At 42.5% G+C, this 18,580-nt stretch overlaps 1 long non-coding RNA gene across 6 annotated transcripts; it reads left to right on the top strand.

The window, feature by feature from the left end:
* The first annotated feature begins 1,278 nt into the window (after positions 1-1,278).
* LOC147976354 (uncharacterized) lies at positions 1,279-16,742 on the top strand. Of its 6 annotated transcripts, XR_015601457.1 has the most exons (9): positions 1,279-1,619; positions 1,709-1,829; positions 1,906-1,989; positions 2,216-2,300; positions 2,562-2,634; positions 12,742-12,777; positions 13,385-13,544; positions 15,713-15,912; positions 16,522-16,742. It is a non-coding gene; the product is annotated as an uncharacterized LOC147976354 (long non-coding RNA). The 6 variants fall into 6 exon arrangements; XR_015601458.1 differs by lacking the exon at positions 16,522-16,742 and having other exon boundaries at positions 1,283-1,619; positions 15,713-15,991; XR_015601456.1 differs by lacking the exons at positions 15,713-15,912; positions 16,522-16,742 and adding an exon at positions 13,766-14,230 and having other exon boundaries at positions 1,283-1,619.
* Positions 16,743-18,580: the final 1,838 nt, after the last annotated feature.

The raw sequence follows: 18,580 nt of genomic DNA, 5'->3' as shown, positions 1-18,580 counted from the left end.
TTCTCCATTTTATTTCCAATTTTTATGATTTTCTCCATTTTTTCTTTGTTTTCTTGTTTTTTTCTCCCCTTCTTTGTTGTCTTTATTTAGTATTTTTTTTCTTTTTTCTTCTTCATTTTTTGTTTGGCTTCCTTTTTTCTTCTTCATTTTTTTTCTTTTGTTTTTTATGTTTATTTTCTTTGTCACTCTAGATTTTCGTATATGTCAAAAAAAAATTTATAAGTGAACAACATTTTTTGTATACACGTTCAACATTGCCCGAACAAATATTCAACATTTAAAAATACTTTCTCAACATTTTAATAATTAATCAACATTTTTCAAATACATGTTCAATATTTTTTAAATACTCCTTCAATATTTTTAAATACTTGTTCAACAATTTCCAAATACTCGTTCAACAATTTTTCAACATTTTCAAATACCTTTTCAACGTTTTTAGATATTTGTTCAACATTTTTTAATACTTATTCAACATTTTCAAGTACTTTTAATTTTTTTTAATACTTATTCAAAATTTTCAAATACTCGTTCAATAATATTTTAAATACCTATTCAACATTTTAATGCTTATTCAACATTTTTAATACTTATTCAATTTTTTAAAATACTACTTCAACATTTTTCAAATATTTGTTCACCATTTTTTAATACTTATTCAACATTTTTCAAGTACTTGTTAAACAACTGTTTTTAAAAATGTTTTTGAAGAGCGTTTTGTGTATATGTGTAGAATATTTTAAAATATAAATAAAAGTATAAAAATAAAGCAAAAAACGAGAGTAGAAAACAGAAAAAAAAACATGACTTTACCTCCCGTGTGGCTGGGCCGGCCCATCTGGGCTCTCCCCGGCACAAGGCGTCTCCGTTTGCTCGCGTAAGGCGATAAATAGGGGTGCCCGAGGCTGGGGGCGGAGGGCGGCGGAGGTCGACGGCTAGTTTGGTCAGAGAGGCAACGCAGGTATCCGAACATGCTTCTGAGATGCGATGCAAGACCAGAGATCTATATAGATAAGTTTTTTTTTGAGAAATATCTGTATAGATAGGTGGAACAAATAAATTCCACTCCCCGGGCCTGGTCCCTCGATGCATCTACTACCACTATAAAAGGAAGAGAGGGGCAGATCCAAACAATCAGGCCCATCCATCATTAAGATCTAATGGCCCTCAATCCTTCGGTGTTTAACACTGCAAGCCACGCATTAAGCCACTAAAAATCCTCGCTAACCCTGCCCTGCCGTTCGGAAAAAAACCGCACACCCGCACGACCTCTCGCCCACGTAGCCTCCCCCACACCCGCACAACCAGTATCGATCACTAATCCATCGATCCTCCTCACACGCCGTTCCTCCCGCAGCCTCCCGTTCGTCGTCGCACCCTTCACCGCGGCGATAGCCGCGGGAGCTGCCGCCGGAGCCGCCCGTCACGCCCTCCGTCGCGGGTCACAGCGGGAGACGCCGCTGGAGCTGCCCGTCGCGCCCTCCGACGCCCGAGCTTTCACCGGAGCCGCCCGTCGCGCCTTCCGCCGCAGGTCGCTGCCGGAGCCGCCGCGCCCTTCGCCACGGGGGAGCCGCCCGAGCCGCTCAGCTTGGAGTCCTCAACCACCGCCGCGCACGCAGGTGAGAGCAGCGCGACCCTAGAGGTTCCTATTGGGTTGGGTACCGTACTGATGGTTGATGCGTCCGGCGGGTTGGGGATTGGTCTCTAGGTGCCGCGACGGAGGGGGGTACGATGAGGTTCTGGGGCAGCTCTCCTCTCCCACGCAGAAGATGCGGGCACACACCGGCAACCCAGGCAACCAGTGGGACCTCATGGACCGCTACCTCCAGGTTCGTCCCCTCCTCCTCATGCTCCGCCTGAATCGCGATGGGGAATGTGTTTTCTGATGCGGGTGGATTTGGTTAGATTCTCGAGCTGGAGGAGGCCATCTCGTGGATGATGGTCATCCATGTCACCGTGCCAAAGGGAAGGTGAATCACGAGATAACATGTAATAACCCTCTCCAATTACAATACCAGATGTTGTGACCCTTTCATTTCTACTATACTGTTCGTCACTAATAGGGCATTTTAATTTGGTTCTGACATCTAAGAAACTATTGTGCAACAATGAAGTTTTACCAAATCAATAGTTTAGTGCTATTTGGCACTGACATGCAGTGTAACCAGTTACAGAGTTCCCCAATCTCTTCTTTGACTGATTTGCCACTGTACAGTTGGTGCCAGGGATTCGAGAAGATGAACTAATATCAAGAACCATGTCGCCGGATGATTCCGGAAGAGATGGTCCTGATAGTCGAGGTATTCGAGCCTTCCATGTTAACTGTGCTTGGTTATTACATAACCTCCACCATATGCAATTGATTATTACATAACCATCACCATGTTGTTAACTATGCTTGGTTCAAACATTCAGATTTTATTTAAGTATTTTCTCTCTGGAAATCATGCAAAATAAATATATCAATTTTGTTATCTGGACCTTTAATGGCCTTCCTTTATATCCATGCATATTCTCTTCCATTCAGTTGTAATTATTTTACCATTTTCTTCTTGAAACAGATAAATGGTGCATTGGGTGAACTTGTTACTACATGATTTCCATATTCATTCTATCCCATTACTCATTTGCTTTGTAAGTTCCTACCGTATGGTTTATGTTGATTTATTCTACTCATAATCATAATTCACTCGCCACTGTCGCTGCCACTTTGAGGCCTTAGCCACCAAGCGGCATCCTTTCTCGTGAGGCTTAATTTAGTACATGCTTCTCTGAATTTCTATGAGATTAATTCAGTATATGTATCTCTGAATGTTATCCTGCCAATCGTAAGTTGTTTGATATAAGCTTGTTGATTTCCAGTTACATTATATTAGTCAAGTTTGAAGGTTCTGAAGTATGAACTTTGAACTACTATGTGTGTCCCCTCCATAAAGAAGAAATGGTACTCTTTATTTTATTTTATTTTAAATAAATGAAAATTATATTTCCAAATGTTTACATCATTGCTGTAGGGCTGGACAACTCTGAACCCCATATTTCAGGGTCACTATGGTTGGTGATAAACGATTTTAGGAGCATCAAAGTTTGTCCTACAATATCTCTATATGGTATCCAGCTTAGCAATTTTTCATATTTTAGATAAAATGGAATTGACCTTCAAATTCAATTAGTGCTTAGAGAATTCACTAAAAGTAGTGATAGGATTTATAATCGACTTAAATGAGATTTTCCGTTTTACACTCTTCAATTCATATTTCACGCTGGACAGCTCTGATTTATAATCGACTTAAATGAGAATTCACTAAAAGTAGTGATATGATCTCATGCTGCTTTGATTTGTAGATTGCCGACTTCCCCACATATTATGGTTCGTCGGTTGTTGAATCACCCTTTTGTTGGGGAACGTAGCAATAATTCAAAATTTTCCTACATGTCACCAAGATCAATCTATGGAGTCATCTAGCAACGGGGGAGGAGTGGATCTACATACCCTTGTAGATCGCGCGCGGAAGCGTTCAAGAGAACGGGGTTGATGGAGTCGTACTCGTCGTGATCCAAATCACCGATGATCCTAGCGCCGAACGGACGGCACCTCCGCGTTCAACACACGTACGGAGCAGCTACGTCTCCTCCTTCTTGATCCAGCAAGGGGGGAGGAGAGGTTGATGGAGATCCAGCAGCACGACGGCGTGGTGGTGGAAGTAGCGGGATTCCAACAGGGCTTCGCCAAGCGCTGCGGGAGGAGGGAGATGTGTCATGGGAGGGAGAGGGAGGCGCTAGGGCTTAGGTTTGATTACCCTCCCTTTCCCCCACTATATATAGGGCCAAGGGAGAGGGGGAGGGCGCAGCCTTGCCCCTTCCTCCAAGGAAGGGTGCGGCCAAGGGGGGGAGGAGTCCATCCTCCCCAAGGCACCTCGGAGGTGCCTTCCCCCTTTAGGACTCTCCCTCCTCTTGTCCCTTTGGCGCATGGGCCTCTTGGGGCTGGTGCCCTTGGCCCATGTAGGCCAAGGCGCACCCCCTAAAGCCCATGTGCCCCCCCGGGGCAGGTGGCCCCACCCGGTGGACCCCCGGGACCCTTCCGGTGGTCCCGGTACAATACCGGTGACCCCGAAACTTGTCCCGATGGTCGAAATAGCACTTCCTATATATAATTCTTTACCTCCGGACCATTCCGGAACTCCTCTTGACATCCGGGATCTCATCCGGGACTCCGAACAACATTCGGGTTACCGCATACTAATATCTCTATAACCCTAGCGTCACCGAACCTTAAGTGTGTAGACCCTATGGGTTCGGGAGACATGCAGACATGACTGAGATGACTCTCTGGTCAATAACCAACAGCGGGATCTGGATACCCATGTTGGCTCCCACATGTTCCACGATGATCTCATCGGATGAACCACGATGTCAAGGACTTAATCAATCCCGTATACAATTCCCTTTGTCTATCGGTACGATACTTGCCCGAGATTCGATCGTCGGTATCCCGATACCTTGTTCAATATCGTTACCGGCAAGTCTCTTTACTCGTTCTGTAACACATCATCCCGTGATCAACTCCTTGATCACATTGTGCACATTATGATGGTGTCCTACCGAGTGGGCCCAGAGATACCTCTCCGTTTACACGGAGTGACAAATCCCAGTCTCGATTCGTGCCAACCCAACAGACACTTTCGGAGATACCCGTAGTGTACCTTTATAGCCACCCAGTTACGTTGTGACGTTTGGTACACCCAAAGCACTCCTACAGTATCCAGGAGTTGCACAATCTCATGGTCTAAGGAAATGATACTTGACATTAGAAAAGCTTTAGCATACGAACTACATGATCTTGTGCTAGGCTTAGGATTGGGTCTTGTCCATCACATCATTCTCCTAATGATGTGATCCCGTTATCAATGACATCCAATGTCCATGGTCAGGAAACCGTAACCATCTATTGATCAATGAGCTAGTCAACTAGAGGCTTACTAGGGACATGGTGTTGTCTATGTATCCACACATGTATCTGAGTTTCCTATCAATACAATTCTAGCATGGATAATAAACGATTATCATGAACAAGGAAATATAATAATAACCAATTTATTATTGCCTCTAGGGCATATTTCCAACAGTCTCCCACTTGCACTAGAGTCAATAATCCAGTTCACATCGATATGTGATTAACACTCAAGGTCACATCCCCATGTGACTAACACCCAAAGAGTTTACTAGAGTCAATAATCTAGTTCACATTACCATGTGATCAACACTCGATGAGTTCTGGGTTTGATCATGTTATGCTTGTGAGAGATGTTATAGTCAACGGGTCTGAATCTTTCAGATCCGTGTGTGCTTTACAAATCTCTATGTCATCTCCTAGATGCAGCTACCACGTTCTATTTGGAGCTACTCCAAATAACTGTTCTACTATACGAATCCAGTTTACTACTCAGAATAATCTGGATTAGTGTCAAAGTTTGCATCGGCGTAACCCTTTACGACGAACTCTTTTATCACCTCCATAATCGAGAAAATTCCTTAGTCCACTAGTTACTAAGGATAACTTTGACCGCTGTCCTGTGATCCATTCTTGGATCACTCTTGTACCCCTTGACTGACTCATGGCAAGGCACACTTCAGGTGCGGTACACAACATAGCATACTGTAGAGGGCCTATGATAAAAGCATAGGGGACGACCTTCGTCCTTCCTCTTTCTTCTGCCGTGGTCGAGCTTTAAGTCTTAACTTCATACCTTACAACTCAGGCAAGAACTCCTTCTTTGACTGATCCATCTTGAACACCTTCAAGATCATGTCAAGGTATGTGCTCATTTGAAAGTACCATTAAGCGTTTTGATCTATCCTTATAGATCTTGATGCTCAATGTTCAAGTAGCTTAATCCAGGCTTTCCATTGAAAAACACTTTCCAAATAACCCTATATGCTTTCCAGAAATTCTACATCATTTCTGATCCATAATATGTCAACAACATATATTTATCAGAAATTCTATAGTGCTCCCACTCACTTCTTTGGAAATACAAGTTTCTCATAAACTTTGTATACACCCAAAATCTTTGATCATCTCATCAAAGCATGCATTCCAACTCCGAGATGCTTACTCCAGTCCTTAGAAGGATTGCTGAAGCTTTGCATACTTGTTAGCATATTTCAGGATTGTCAAAACCTTCCGGTTGTATCACATACAACCTTTCCTCAAAAATCGTCGAGGAAACAATGGTTTTTGGCATCCTATCTGCAAGATTTCATAAATAATGCAGTAACCGCTAATCTAATTCCAACAGACTCTTAGCATCGCTACGAGTGAGAAAGTCTCATCGTAGTCAACTCCTTGAACTTGTCGGAAAACATCTTAACGACAAGTCGAGCTTTCTTAATGGTGACATTTACCATCATTGTCCGTCTTCCTTTTAAAAATCCATCTGTACTCAACAGCCTTACGACCATCGGGCTATTCTGCCAAAGTCTACACTTTGTTTTCATACATGGATCCTCTCTCGGATTTTATGGCCCCGAGCCATTTATCGGAATCCGGGCCCACCATCGCTTCTCCATGGCTCGTAGGTTCATTGTTGTCTAGCAACATGACTTCCAAGACAGGATCACGTACCACTCTGAAGTAGTACGCATCCTTATCATCCTACGAGGTTTGGTAGTGACTTGATTGAAGTTTCATGATCACTATCATAAGCTTCCACTTCAATTGGTGTAGGTGCCACAGGAACAACTTCCTGTGCCCTGCCACACACTAGTTGAAGAGACGGTTCAATAACCTCATCAAGTCTCCACCATCCTCCCACTCAATTCTTTCGAGAGAAGCTTTTCCTCGAGAAAGGACCCGATTCTAGAAACAATCCCTTATTGCTTTCGAATCTGAGACGGGGGGTATATCCAACTGTTTTTGGGTGTCCTATGAAGATGCATTTATCCGCTTTGGGTTCGAGCTTATCATCCTGAAACTTTTCCACATAAGCGTCGCAGCCCCAAACTTTTAAGAAATGACAGCTTAGGTTTCTCTAAACCATAGTTCATACGGTGTCATCTCATCGGAATTATGTGGTGCCCTATTTAAAGTGAATGTGGTTGTCTTTAATTCCTAACCCATAAACTATCATGGTAATTCGATAAGAGACATCATGGTATGCATCATATCCAATAGGGTGCAGTCATGATGTTCGGACACACCGTCATACTATGGTGTTCCAGGCTGTATTAGTTGTGAAACAATTTCCACAATGTCTTAATTCTGTGCCAAACTCGTAATTCAGATATTCATCTCTATGATCATATCATAGATATTTTATCCTCTTGTCACGACGATCTTTCAACTTCACCCTGAAATTACTTGAACCTTTCAATAATTCAGACTCGTGATTCATCAAGTAAATATACTCAACATCTACTCAAATCATCTGTGAAGTAAGAACATAACGATATCCACTACATGCCTCAGCACTCATTGGACTACACACATCAAAATGTATTACTTCCAACAAGTTGCTTTCTAGTTCCATTTTACTGAAACCGAGGCTTTTAGTCATCTTGCCCATGTGGTATGATTTGCATGTCTCAAGTGATTCAAAATCAAGTGAGTCCAAACGGTCCATTTGCATGGAGTTTCTTCATGCATATACACCAATAGACATGGTTCGCATGTCTCAAACTTTTCAAAAACGAGTGAGCCCAAAGATCCATCAACATGGAGCTTCTTCATGCGTTTTATACCGATATGACTTACGTGGCAGTGCCACAAGTAGGTGGTACTATCATTACTATCTTTTGGCATGAACATGTGTATCACTACGATCGAGATTCAATAAACCATTCATTTTAGGTGCAAGACCATTGAAGGTATTATTCAAATAAACAGAGTAACCGTTATTCTCCTTAAATGAATAACCGTATTGCGATAGACATAATCCAATCATGTCTATGCTCAACGCAAACACCAATCTCGATGGTAGAGGGAGCGTGCGATGCTTGATCATATCAACATTGGAAACACTTCCAACACATATCGTCAGCTCACCTTTAGCTAGTCTCCGTTTATTCCGTAGCTTTTATTTCGAGTTACTAACACTTAGCAACCGAACCGGTATCTAATACCCTGGTGCTACTAGGAGTACTAGTAAAGTACACATTAACACAATGTATATCCAATATACTTCTATCGACCTTGCCAGCCTTCTCATCTACCAAGTATCTAGGGTAATTCTGCTCCAGTGGCTGTTCCCCTTATTACAGAAGCACTTAGTCTCGGGTTTGGGTTCAACCTTGGGTTTCTTCACTAGAGCAGCAGCTAATTTGCCATTTCATGAAGTATCCCTTTTTGCCCTTGCCCTTCTTGAAACTAGTGGTTTCACCAACCATCAACAATTGATGCTCCTTCTTGATCTCTACTTTTGTGGTGTCAAACATCGCGAATATCTCAAGGATCATCATATATGTCCCTAATATATTATAGTTCATCACGAAGCTCAAGCAGCTTGGTGGTAATGACTTCGGAGAACCATCACTATTTCATCTGGAAGATCAACTCCCACTCGATTCAAGCGATTGTTGTACTCAGACAATCTGAGCACAAGTTCAACAATTGAGCTTTTCTCCCTTAGTTTGCAGGCTAAGAAAATCGTCGGAGGTCTTATACCTCTTGACGTGAGCACGAGCCTGAAATCCCAATTTCAGCCCTCGAAACATCTCATATGTTTCGCGACGTTTCAAAATGTCTTCGGTGCCTCAACTCTAAACCGTTTAACTGAACTATCATGTAGTTATCAAAACGTGTATGTCAGATGTTCGCAACATCCACAGACAACGTTCGAGGTTCAGCACACTGAGCGGTGCATTAAGGACATAAGCCTTCTAAGAAGCAATGAGGACAATCCTCAGTTTACGGACCTAGTCCGCATAATTGCTACTATCAACTTTCAACTAAATTTTCTCTAGGAACATATCTAAACAGTAGAACTGAAGCGCGAGCTACGACATAATTTGCGAAGACCTTTTGACTATGTTCAGGATAATTAAGTTCATCTTATGAACTCCCACTCAGATAGACATCCCTCCAGTCATCTAAGTGATTACATGATCCGAGTCAACTAGGCCGTGTCCGATCATCACGTGAGACGGACTAGTCAACATCGGTGAACATCTTCATGTTGATCGTATCTACCATACGACTCATGCTCGACCTTTCGGTCTCTTGTGTTCCGAGGCCATGTCTGTACACATGCTAGGCTCGTCAAGTCAACCTAAGTGTTTCGCGTGTGTAAATCTGTCTTACACCCGTTGTATGTGAACGTAAGAATCTATCACACCCGATCATCACGTGGTGCTTCGAAACGACGAACTTTCGCAACGGTGCACAGTTAGGGGGAACACCTTCTTGAAATTTTAGTGAGGGATCATCTTATTTACTACCGTCGTTCTAAGTAAACAAGATGTATAAACATGATAAACATCACATGCAATCAAATAATAGTGACATGATATGGCCAATATCACTTTGCTCCTTTTGATCTCCATCTTCGGGGCTCCATGATCATCATCGTCACCGGAATGACACCATGATCTCCATCATCATGATCTCCATCATCGTGTCTTCTTGAAGTTGTCACGTCATCTATTACTTCTACTACTACAGCTAACGGTTAGCAATAAAGTAAAGTAATTACATGACGTTTATGTTGACACGCAGGTCATAAATAAATAAAGACAACTCCTATGGCTCCTGCCAGTTGTCATACTCATCGACATGCAAGTCGTGATTCCTATTACAAGAACATGATCAATCTCATACATCACATATATCATTCATCACATCCTTTGGCCATATCACATCACATAGCATACCCTGCAAAAACAAGTTAGACGTCCTCTAATTGTTGTTTGCATGTTTTACGTGGCTGCTATGGGTTTCTAGCAAGAACGTTTCTTACCTACGCAAAAACCACAACGTGATATGCCAATTGCTATTTACCCTTCATAAGGACCCTTTTCATCGAATCCGATCCGACTAAAGTGGGAGAGACAGACACCCGCTAGCCACCTTATGCAACTAGTGCATGTCAGTCGGTGGAACCAGTCTCACGTAAGAGTACGTGTAAGGTCGGTCCGGGCCGCTTCATCCCACGATGCCGCCGAATCAATATAAGACTAGTAACGGCAAGCATATTGAACAAAATCAATGCCCACAACTACTTTGTGTTCTACTCGTGCATAGAAACTACGCATAGACCTAGCTCATGATGCCACTGTTGGGGAACGTAGCAATAATTCAAAATTTTCCTACATGTCACCAAGATCAATCTATGGAGTCATCTAGCAACGAGGGAGGAGTGGATCTACATACCCTTGTAGATCACGCGCGGAAGCGTTCAAGAGAACGGGGTTGATGGAGTCGTACTCGTCGTGATCCAAATCACCGATGATCCTAGCGCCGAACGGACGGCACCTCCGCGTTCAACACATGTACGGAGCAGCTACGTCTCCTCCTTCTTGATCCAGCAAGGGGGGAGGAGAGGTTGATGGAGATCCAGCAGCACGACGGCGTGGTGGTGGAAGTAGCGGGATTCCAACAGGGCTTCGCCAAGCGCTGCGGGAGGAGGGAGATGTGTCATGGGAGGGAGAGGGAGGCGCCAGGGCTTAGGTTTGATTGCCCTCCCTTTCCCCCACTATATATAGGGCCAAGGGAGAGGGGGAGGGCGCACCCTTTCCCCTTCCTCCAAGGAAGGGTGCGGCCAAGGGGGGGAGGAGTCCATCCTCCCTAAGGCACCTCGGAGGTGCCTTCCCCCTTTAGGACTCTCCCCTCCTCTTGTCCCTTTGGCGCATGGGCCTCTAGGGGCTGGTGCCCTTGGACCATGTAGGCCAAGGCGCACCCCCTACAGCCCATGTGGCCCTCCGGGGCAGGTGGCCCCACCTGGTGGACCCCCGGGACCCTTCCGGTGGTCCCGGTACAATACCGGTGACCCCGAAACTTGTCCCGATGGCTGAAATAGCACTTCCTATATATAATTCTTTACCTCCAGACCATTCCGGAACTCCTCGTGACGTCCGGGATCTCATCCGGGACTCCGAACAACATTCGGGTTACCGCATACTAATATCTCTATAACCCTAGCGTCACCGAACCTTAAGTGTGTAGACCCTACGGGTTCGGGAGACATGCAGACATGACTGAGATGACTCTCCGGTCAATAACCAACAGCGGGATCTGGATACCCATGTTGGCTCCCACATGTTCCACGATGATCTCATCGGATGAACCACGATGTCAAGGACTTAATCAATCCCGTATACAATTCCCTTTGTCTATCGGTACGATACTTGCCCGAGATTCGATCGTCGGTATCCCGATACCTTGTTCAATCTCGTTACCGGCAAGTCTCTTTACTCGTTCTGTAACACATCATCCCGTGATCAACTCCTTGATCACATTGTGCACATTATGATGATGTCCTACCGAGTGGGCCCAGAGATACCTCTCCGTTTACACGGAGTGACAAATCCCAGTCTCAATTCGTGCCAACCCAACAGACACTTTCGGAGATACCCGTAGTGTACCTTTATAACCACCCAGTTACGTTGTGACGTTTGGTACACCCAAAGCACTCCTACGGTATCCGGGAGTTGCACAATCTCATGGTCTAAGGAAATGATACTTGACATTAGAAAAGCTTTAGCATACGAACTACATGATCTTGTGCTAGGCTTAGGATTGGGTCTTGTCTATCACATCATTCTCCTAATGATGTGATCCCGTTATCAATGACATCCAATGTCCATGGTCAGGAAACCGTAACCATCTATTGATCAACGAGCTAGTCAACTAGAGGCTTACTAGGGACATGGTGTTGTCTATGTATCCACACATGTATCTGAGTTTCCTATCAATACAATTCTAGCATGGATAATAAACGATTATCATGAACAAGGAAATATAATAATAACCAATTTATTATTGCCTCTAGGGCATATTTCCAACACCTTTTTGTTGCTTGCGCCTTAATTCGGTAATCCATCTACTAGCCTTTTGTTGAACAACACAAGTGAAATGTATGCAAGTACACAATTTATTTTAGATTCGAAAGGCACTTAAGAGTTAAGACACTAGCTATAAGCCTACCAACAAGGGGAATGTCTATGTGTCTGTGTGCAGTGTACTACTAATCGGTGGGGGTTATAAAGTGTGGCTGCGGGCACTTAATTAAGCATAATCCCGTTGTGGAGAGGAGGAACCGGGTTTACCTCCAATGAAGAGAAGCACTGTTAGCTAATTTTGCCTCTTTATCGAGTGGGTTATTGTATTGGGAGCCACCAGTGCTTATTGTGGTGTCATATACCAAAATTTCTTTTTAGTTCATCAATTCAGTCCAATCTTGCAGAACAAAAACAAATAAAGTGCATAGAAATATTGCATTTGATAGACTTTATATGATGTTTCAACGAACCGCGTGCTGCACTCTATGTTGTCATGTTGAATGGAAGCAACAACGGCACTGAGGAAACATGAGTTTATCGTTCAAAAGAGGTCTCTGAAATTTTAGAGGGTTGTGGTATATGAATCATTGTTGGATAAGGAAAGGAGTGGGGGAGGATCTGCAGGGTGTGTATTGTAGAACTTTACTGATGTAGGCGTTGATTTTCATTTGCAAGATTCTGTATTGTTCTTTCCCCATATGCTCCTGGAATTGTGTACTAATTATGATGTGTTGAAGTTTCATGCAGACATTGTACGATGGATTTATATGGCTGCCTGACTAGGTAAAAGAGCTATATATTTTAGCATTTCTAATTCAGATAATCTATTTCTTATGGACCTATGAAACCTTAATGTTAATCCACAAAGCTCGGTGTTGCAAGAAAAACAAAAGGCAACATAGCTGCGAGAAGATAACATATATCTTGTTTTACTTTGTTGTAATTTGTGTGCTAACTTGGTCAGAGTTTTCCTATTTTGCAGTTTATGATTTTTTTTTGTCATGTTGTAGCCAAGATTTGCAAAATGTTCATCAAATTTTGGTTTATATTTCTGCCTAATATAAGAACTCTCTTTTCCCTGTTCATCCAACACTGCCCTTTTGATTGCAGTTCTTTCCTACACATACAGCTAAAACTTACAATTTGAACCCTTGGCGATGCAAGAGATTAATGATTGAACTGATGGCATCTAAAAAATTAGTGTGAACTGTAAAAAGATCTAAAAACGGACTCTGAATGTCCTGTCAAAAGTGACTGACTCTGATAAACATTGATAATGGCATTTTGATCTAAAAAGTGGGCAGGCGATTTGCTAATTAACTGACTCTGAACGTCCCATAAAAAATAACTCCAAACGTCCAACTTATATTATGTTGGTGCTTAATACTAGGATGTTGGTTCCTGCATACGAGCTGATGTTCGGGAAGCCATCCCTCCACAGACTCTTTGAGGGCTACTTCGATCAAGCCAGGAGGGTGAACACAAGGGGTCTTGTTGAAGATGCTGCAAGATCCTCATGTTAATGTGATCACAACTATAGGAGACGCCCTGTGGGTGTATTTTCTTCTCACATTCTTACATATTTATTTCTTTTTACAGGAAAATGTGAAACCAACAACTAATGATGAACACATTCGTTCACTTATTTACATTGGCATTTTTTGGCACTTGGACGCTTTTACTGTCATGCATGATTTTGTTTATGAGACTGTTCAGGCATTTTTGAGCTTCTGTAAAGATGAGTACTACGAACCCTTGCTTGTTCTCTCAGACTAGGCCTACCGCAAGCTTACCTCGACTGATTTCAATGGCCCAAAGCGGCACTAGCTCGGGAACAACATCAACAAGCTCATGGAGGGAAATTCAATGTCATAGAAAGTGCAGAGGGAGAGGCGTGAGCAGTGGTGGTGTGCCTCCAGCATCTCTCTCACACATGAGCATTTGTGGCTAACAGATGGCATGCGAGAGGAGAAGCGGGCGTTTGTCTGTTTTGGGAATTACAAGGATAGCACAATATCCAGGGTATTGTTGGATGTTAATTTATTTCTATGAGTTTGATCAAAGTTAAAAAAAGTTTTACTTTTTTGAGCTGAAGTTTGACTTTCATAAACCTAATATAACATAGCGATACAAAGAAAGAAACTCAACGGTATTCGTCAAAGAGGCGAGCACCTGGAGCTTTCATATTGGTCGGGACTGACCCTCCCCAGTGCTATAGTGACAGGAGAGGTGAAAAGGAGGTTCCCCTCGATCCCTCGCTCCGCCGACGACTGGATTGACGGTTCCCTCCCTCTCTGGCCGCTGCTTCAGTGACGGGGGAGTGGGGGGGGGGGGGTCGGATCTGTGCTTGAAGCATGTAGATAGTAGGGTAGTTGTCTCCGGCGGCATTGGCTGTTTTTGTGTGTGTCATCTTATACTACCATCAACAACATAAGTATACAGTAGTATGAGACATGCACACAAGGTGTATTTGATTGGGAGTGGATGAATCTTTGAAAAGAGCATTAGCGGAGACGTGCGTTGCACGTACAAGCTTACTAGTGGAATTAAGGAAGTGAGAGATCAAGCCAAATATTTTTATCCTTGTTATCATTCTTCCGATGCATACATACTCCTCCATATATATTGTCATGCATGAGAGGATTGATTACATCCATTTAAATGATAACTAATTTCGGACAATGCTAGACACATCCATTTAGGTGACTACTAATTCCAGACGAAGGGATTACAACATTATATTAGTGATGTTGTCATAAGCTCATGTTTTTTTAGGCAAACTCATGTAAATCTTGTAATCCTGAGGAAAAACATTGTGTGTGAACAAAAGTATACATGTGCTGAACAAAAATACAAAAGAAAAGAAAAAGGAAAACAAACAAACCAAAGTAAAACCGTAAGAAATAGTGGAACAAAGTAAAAAAATGAGAAAGAAACAATGAAAACCAAACAATAAATAATAATAATAATAAAATAAAAACAATTAACAAAAAAGGGAAGGAAGAATCGAAAAAACCCTGAGGAAAACCGAAGAAACCAATGTAAAACAGTGGGAAAATAGTCAAAGTAAAGATACAGTACTGGCCAGTCCAATAATGCTGCTGTAGGCGAGACGTCACGGTATTGGTGACATATAGCTCCCGCATATTGTGAGTGTCACATGGGATAGGAGAACTCCTTACAAGCATGGTTCACTAAAATTAGTCACAGAGGCACTTATACACGATGAATTGGCTGCTTGTTAGGACGGACTTTCAGGCCAAGATATTTTGGAGTTCTTGAAATAGTAGTTTTCCTGGTTAATCTAAAAACACTTGATGATGTGACATACTGGCATCCATAGTTTCATGTACGTATTGAAAATTTATTATCACCTTTATTTCTAGATATAAAACATTTTGGATATTTTAATATGGATTATATACATAGTGAAATGAGTGAACAAACAAACTAAAGCGCGTCTATATACATTTGATTCAGGAAATGTTAGAATATCTTCTAATTTGGAACGGAGAGAGTAGTTTATATACTTTTGCAAGCATCTCTGGATTATTCCTGGACATTTCGGTTAGGCAGAGATCATCGTGTAATTTGATTTCCGGTAGTATTGATTGAAACAAAAAATTACACACTTGTAGTAGTAGCTGATGCTGCCTCCTTAGGCTAAAAAAACTACTAGTAATTCTTTTTAGATACTAAATTATTGATTCCTCGACAGGTAAATGTCGATGACGAAGATGATCGAGGATGCGAGGATATCCATCTCTATATAACTGGATGTTTTCAGTCGAGTTGCCAGTGCTTCCCGCAGAAGAGGCAGTAGCAGATGGGCATCAAGGGCATCTTACAGACCCTTTACTTCTACACTGGGAAATGGATTATAGTGTGATTAATTCATAATCATGAATAAGGAAAGATGTAAGAATTCTATTTTTTTGTGAAAACGGAATTCTACTAATTTTTATACTAATATAAGTATATATTGATTATTAATTTATTATTCATGTTTGTGATATACAAACTATATTTGTGCCATTGTACCACACACACATTCAAAAAATGCCAATATAAATTTTTAAGTAAAAAACACAATCATTGGATATCCCTACTACTACTTAAAATCCCTACTAGTACCTCATAGTAGAGAAAATCTCTACTGTCTAATCTATCTAAATATAATATAAATCTAAATCCAAGTCTAATCTAAATCTGGATATAATCCAAACAACGTCTAAACTTTCCTATCTCTTTTCATCTATCATACTTAAAAGTGACACAAGGTTATGTCATCCGCTGGTCCTTCGTCCAAGTTTATGTCATGTTTCCCCTCCCTACCCTTGTTTTAATTTTGTTCTTGTAATCTCTAGTTTTCTCATCGGTTTTCTCTTAAAACCATCTCACTTACCACACCTCTTATTGACTTATTAAATAAATTATGTTTCCTCATGCAAGCTAATAAATATTTATCAAATAAGTGTTTACCAAATAAAATTCCTTTTTCTTACACAATCACATTAACATGTGCAGGTAAATCACGGGCTAACATATATACAACGTCTTATATGATGGGCGAAGGGAGTATAGTATGTTATATTAAAAAAACAGAAGGTCCATGTTTCACCTCAAGTGTTTCGCTCCCTACCATCATCCACACCCCTCTTCATTGAAAGTGCATTTATCTCTAGCATATTATGGTGTGATTACAATATGATTAGTGGAACCAATGCCGGTTGTTAAAAGACTATTTCAGGTCATTGGTTCCTGGAAGGATTATTAAGGAGATGGTTCACCCTTCACTTGAAAAAGGATAAAGGCATACTTTTTCGACAACTCAGGGCTTTGATTTCAGCTTATATGAGTCCTAGGGCAACCGAACTATTAAGAGGGGTCGAGTTACTTGAAAGAGAGTGTCAGAACACACCATACTCATATACCAGCCTTCCCAACACAATATCCAAGAAAAATCTTTTAACCTACCACCAAATGTGCAATGGCCTACATACTCGTGCCCACAAGGTCCGTGGTTAAGTCTCTGGATACCTTGTGCGCATGGGCTTCTGGCACCCGTCTTCACAGGGTCTTGGCTAAGTCTCTAGACACCCCGTCCACACGGGGTCTCTAACCCCTATTGTCATAGGGTCCTGAGATTTTCTCTTGGGTGACCCCGTGCGCACGGGGCCTTCTGGGTAAGGGCTACATTCGAGGGGTTGGGTGTAAAAAGCCCTTCTTTCATCTCGAACCCTTAACCCCAATTTCTTGTGAGCCCATCCCCATTGCTACACCTTGATTTGCTCAATACTCTTAATCCCTCCATCTAAACTTGTTGATTCTTTGAAATTTGAGAGAGCAAGACCCAATATACACTTGTTCCCCACTTGATTTCTTCATCAACACTTGTTACTCTTGGAGTTTGGGCTCCTAGACGGTAGAGGTTCCTTCGAAAACTTCTTTGCTCGCGGTGTGCTCTGAAGAGTTTCTAAAGGTGTGGTGGTCTCCTTCAAGACCAACCGAGTATTTGAGGCTCATCCATTGGGGTGACTCAAGGGGGGGGGGGGGGTATGTGAGCCACTTGCTGTTGTTCCAGAGCTTTGGCTTCGACACTATTCCAACGAAGACTAGCACTCCTTGACCATGTCCTGGCTAAGGGGCGTGTCACCACGTCAACTTCCGACCTCGTGGGCCGGGCCGAGGCCCCTTGTTGGTTCCGTCCTGGGCTGCATCGACAGCCCATTACGTGTATAAGGATGATCCAGAAGACTTTCCATACACGACAAGATGCTGGATTCATGGATGAATCTATCTCCCCGTACATACCCGACTAGGATCTTGTACACATAGTACTCTCCCTTATATCTTATTTAAACTAAGGGGTCTGGCTCGTAGAAATGATACTCAATCTCTTGATAGTTTACCTGTACTTTGTACACATGCCAAAGCAATAATGCACAAGCATGATGTAGGGCTTTATCTCCTCGGAGATCCTGAACCTGGGTACATCCCGTGTCCTTGTTACCATCATTGCAAGACATCTAACTTATGACCCCCTACCTAAAGATCTATCGAATTTAGCTCCGACACTCCCAAAAAAGTGTGAACTTCGGATAAAATCCGTGTCCTTGACTCACTTGTGGTTATTCTTTCCCATGCCTTAACTTGCTTTGTATGCGTGTTGACTTGTTAATTAGATTGTTGCCTAGCATGTCTTGCCTTGAGCTTGCTTCACCGCTTAGGCCTAGAATATCTTGGGAAAGAGGAGCCGCGTGAGGAAATCAGTCCCGCTGCCGCCGTACACGGATGGCCGCATCTACTGGCTGCGGTGGCCGGCTAGGATTTCCCATGTCGCCCAAGGACGACGCGGGGATTGGGCCATGGATTTATGAGTTACAACCGTACAAACAACCTACATGAGTTTACTTAGACCTCTCCCAATGCTTCATCTTATACAGGTGCTAAGTCTGCCATGTAAGCGAAAAATCTGATATGGCAAGGTAATTAAGAGGAGAGAGATGAGTGTGGTTACCCAGGAAGAAACAGTGCCAAACGTGTGAACCTAAGCAAAACACTTAAATGAAAGAAGCCCATCAGT

The sequence above is a fragment of the Triticum urartu genome, chromosome 4A (genome assembly GCF_056163025.1).
Source record: "Triticum urartu cultivar PI428250 chromosome 4A, HENAU_Tu73, whole genome shotgun sequence".
NCBI lineage: Eukaryota > Viridiplantae > Streptophyta > Magnoliopsida > Poales > Poaceae > Triticum > Triticum urartu.
Note: the sequence above shows the minus strand (reverse complement) of the source record. Positions and strands in the feature narration are given on the sequence as shown.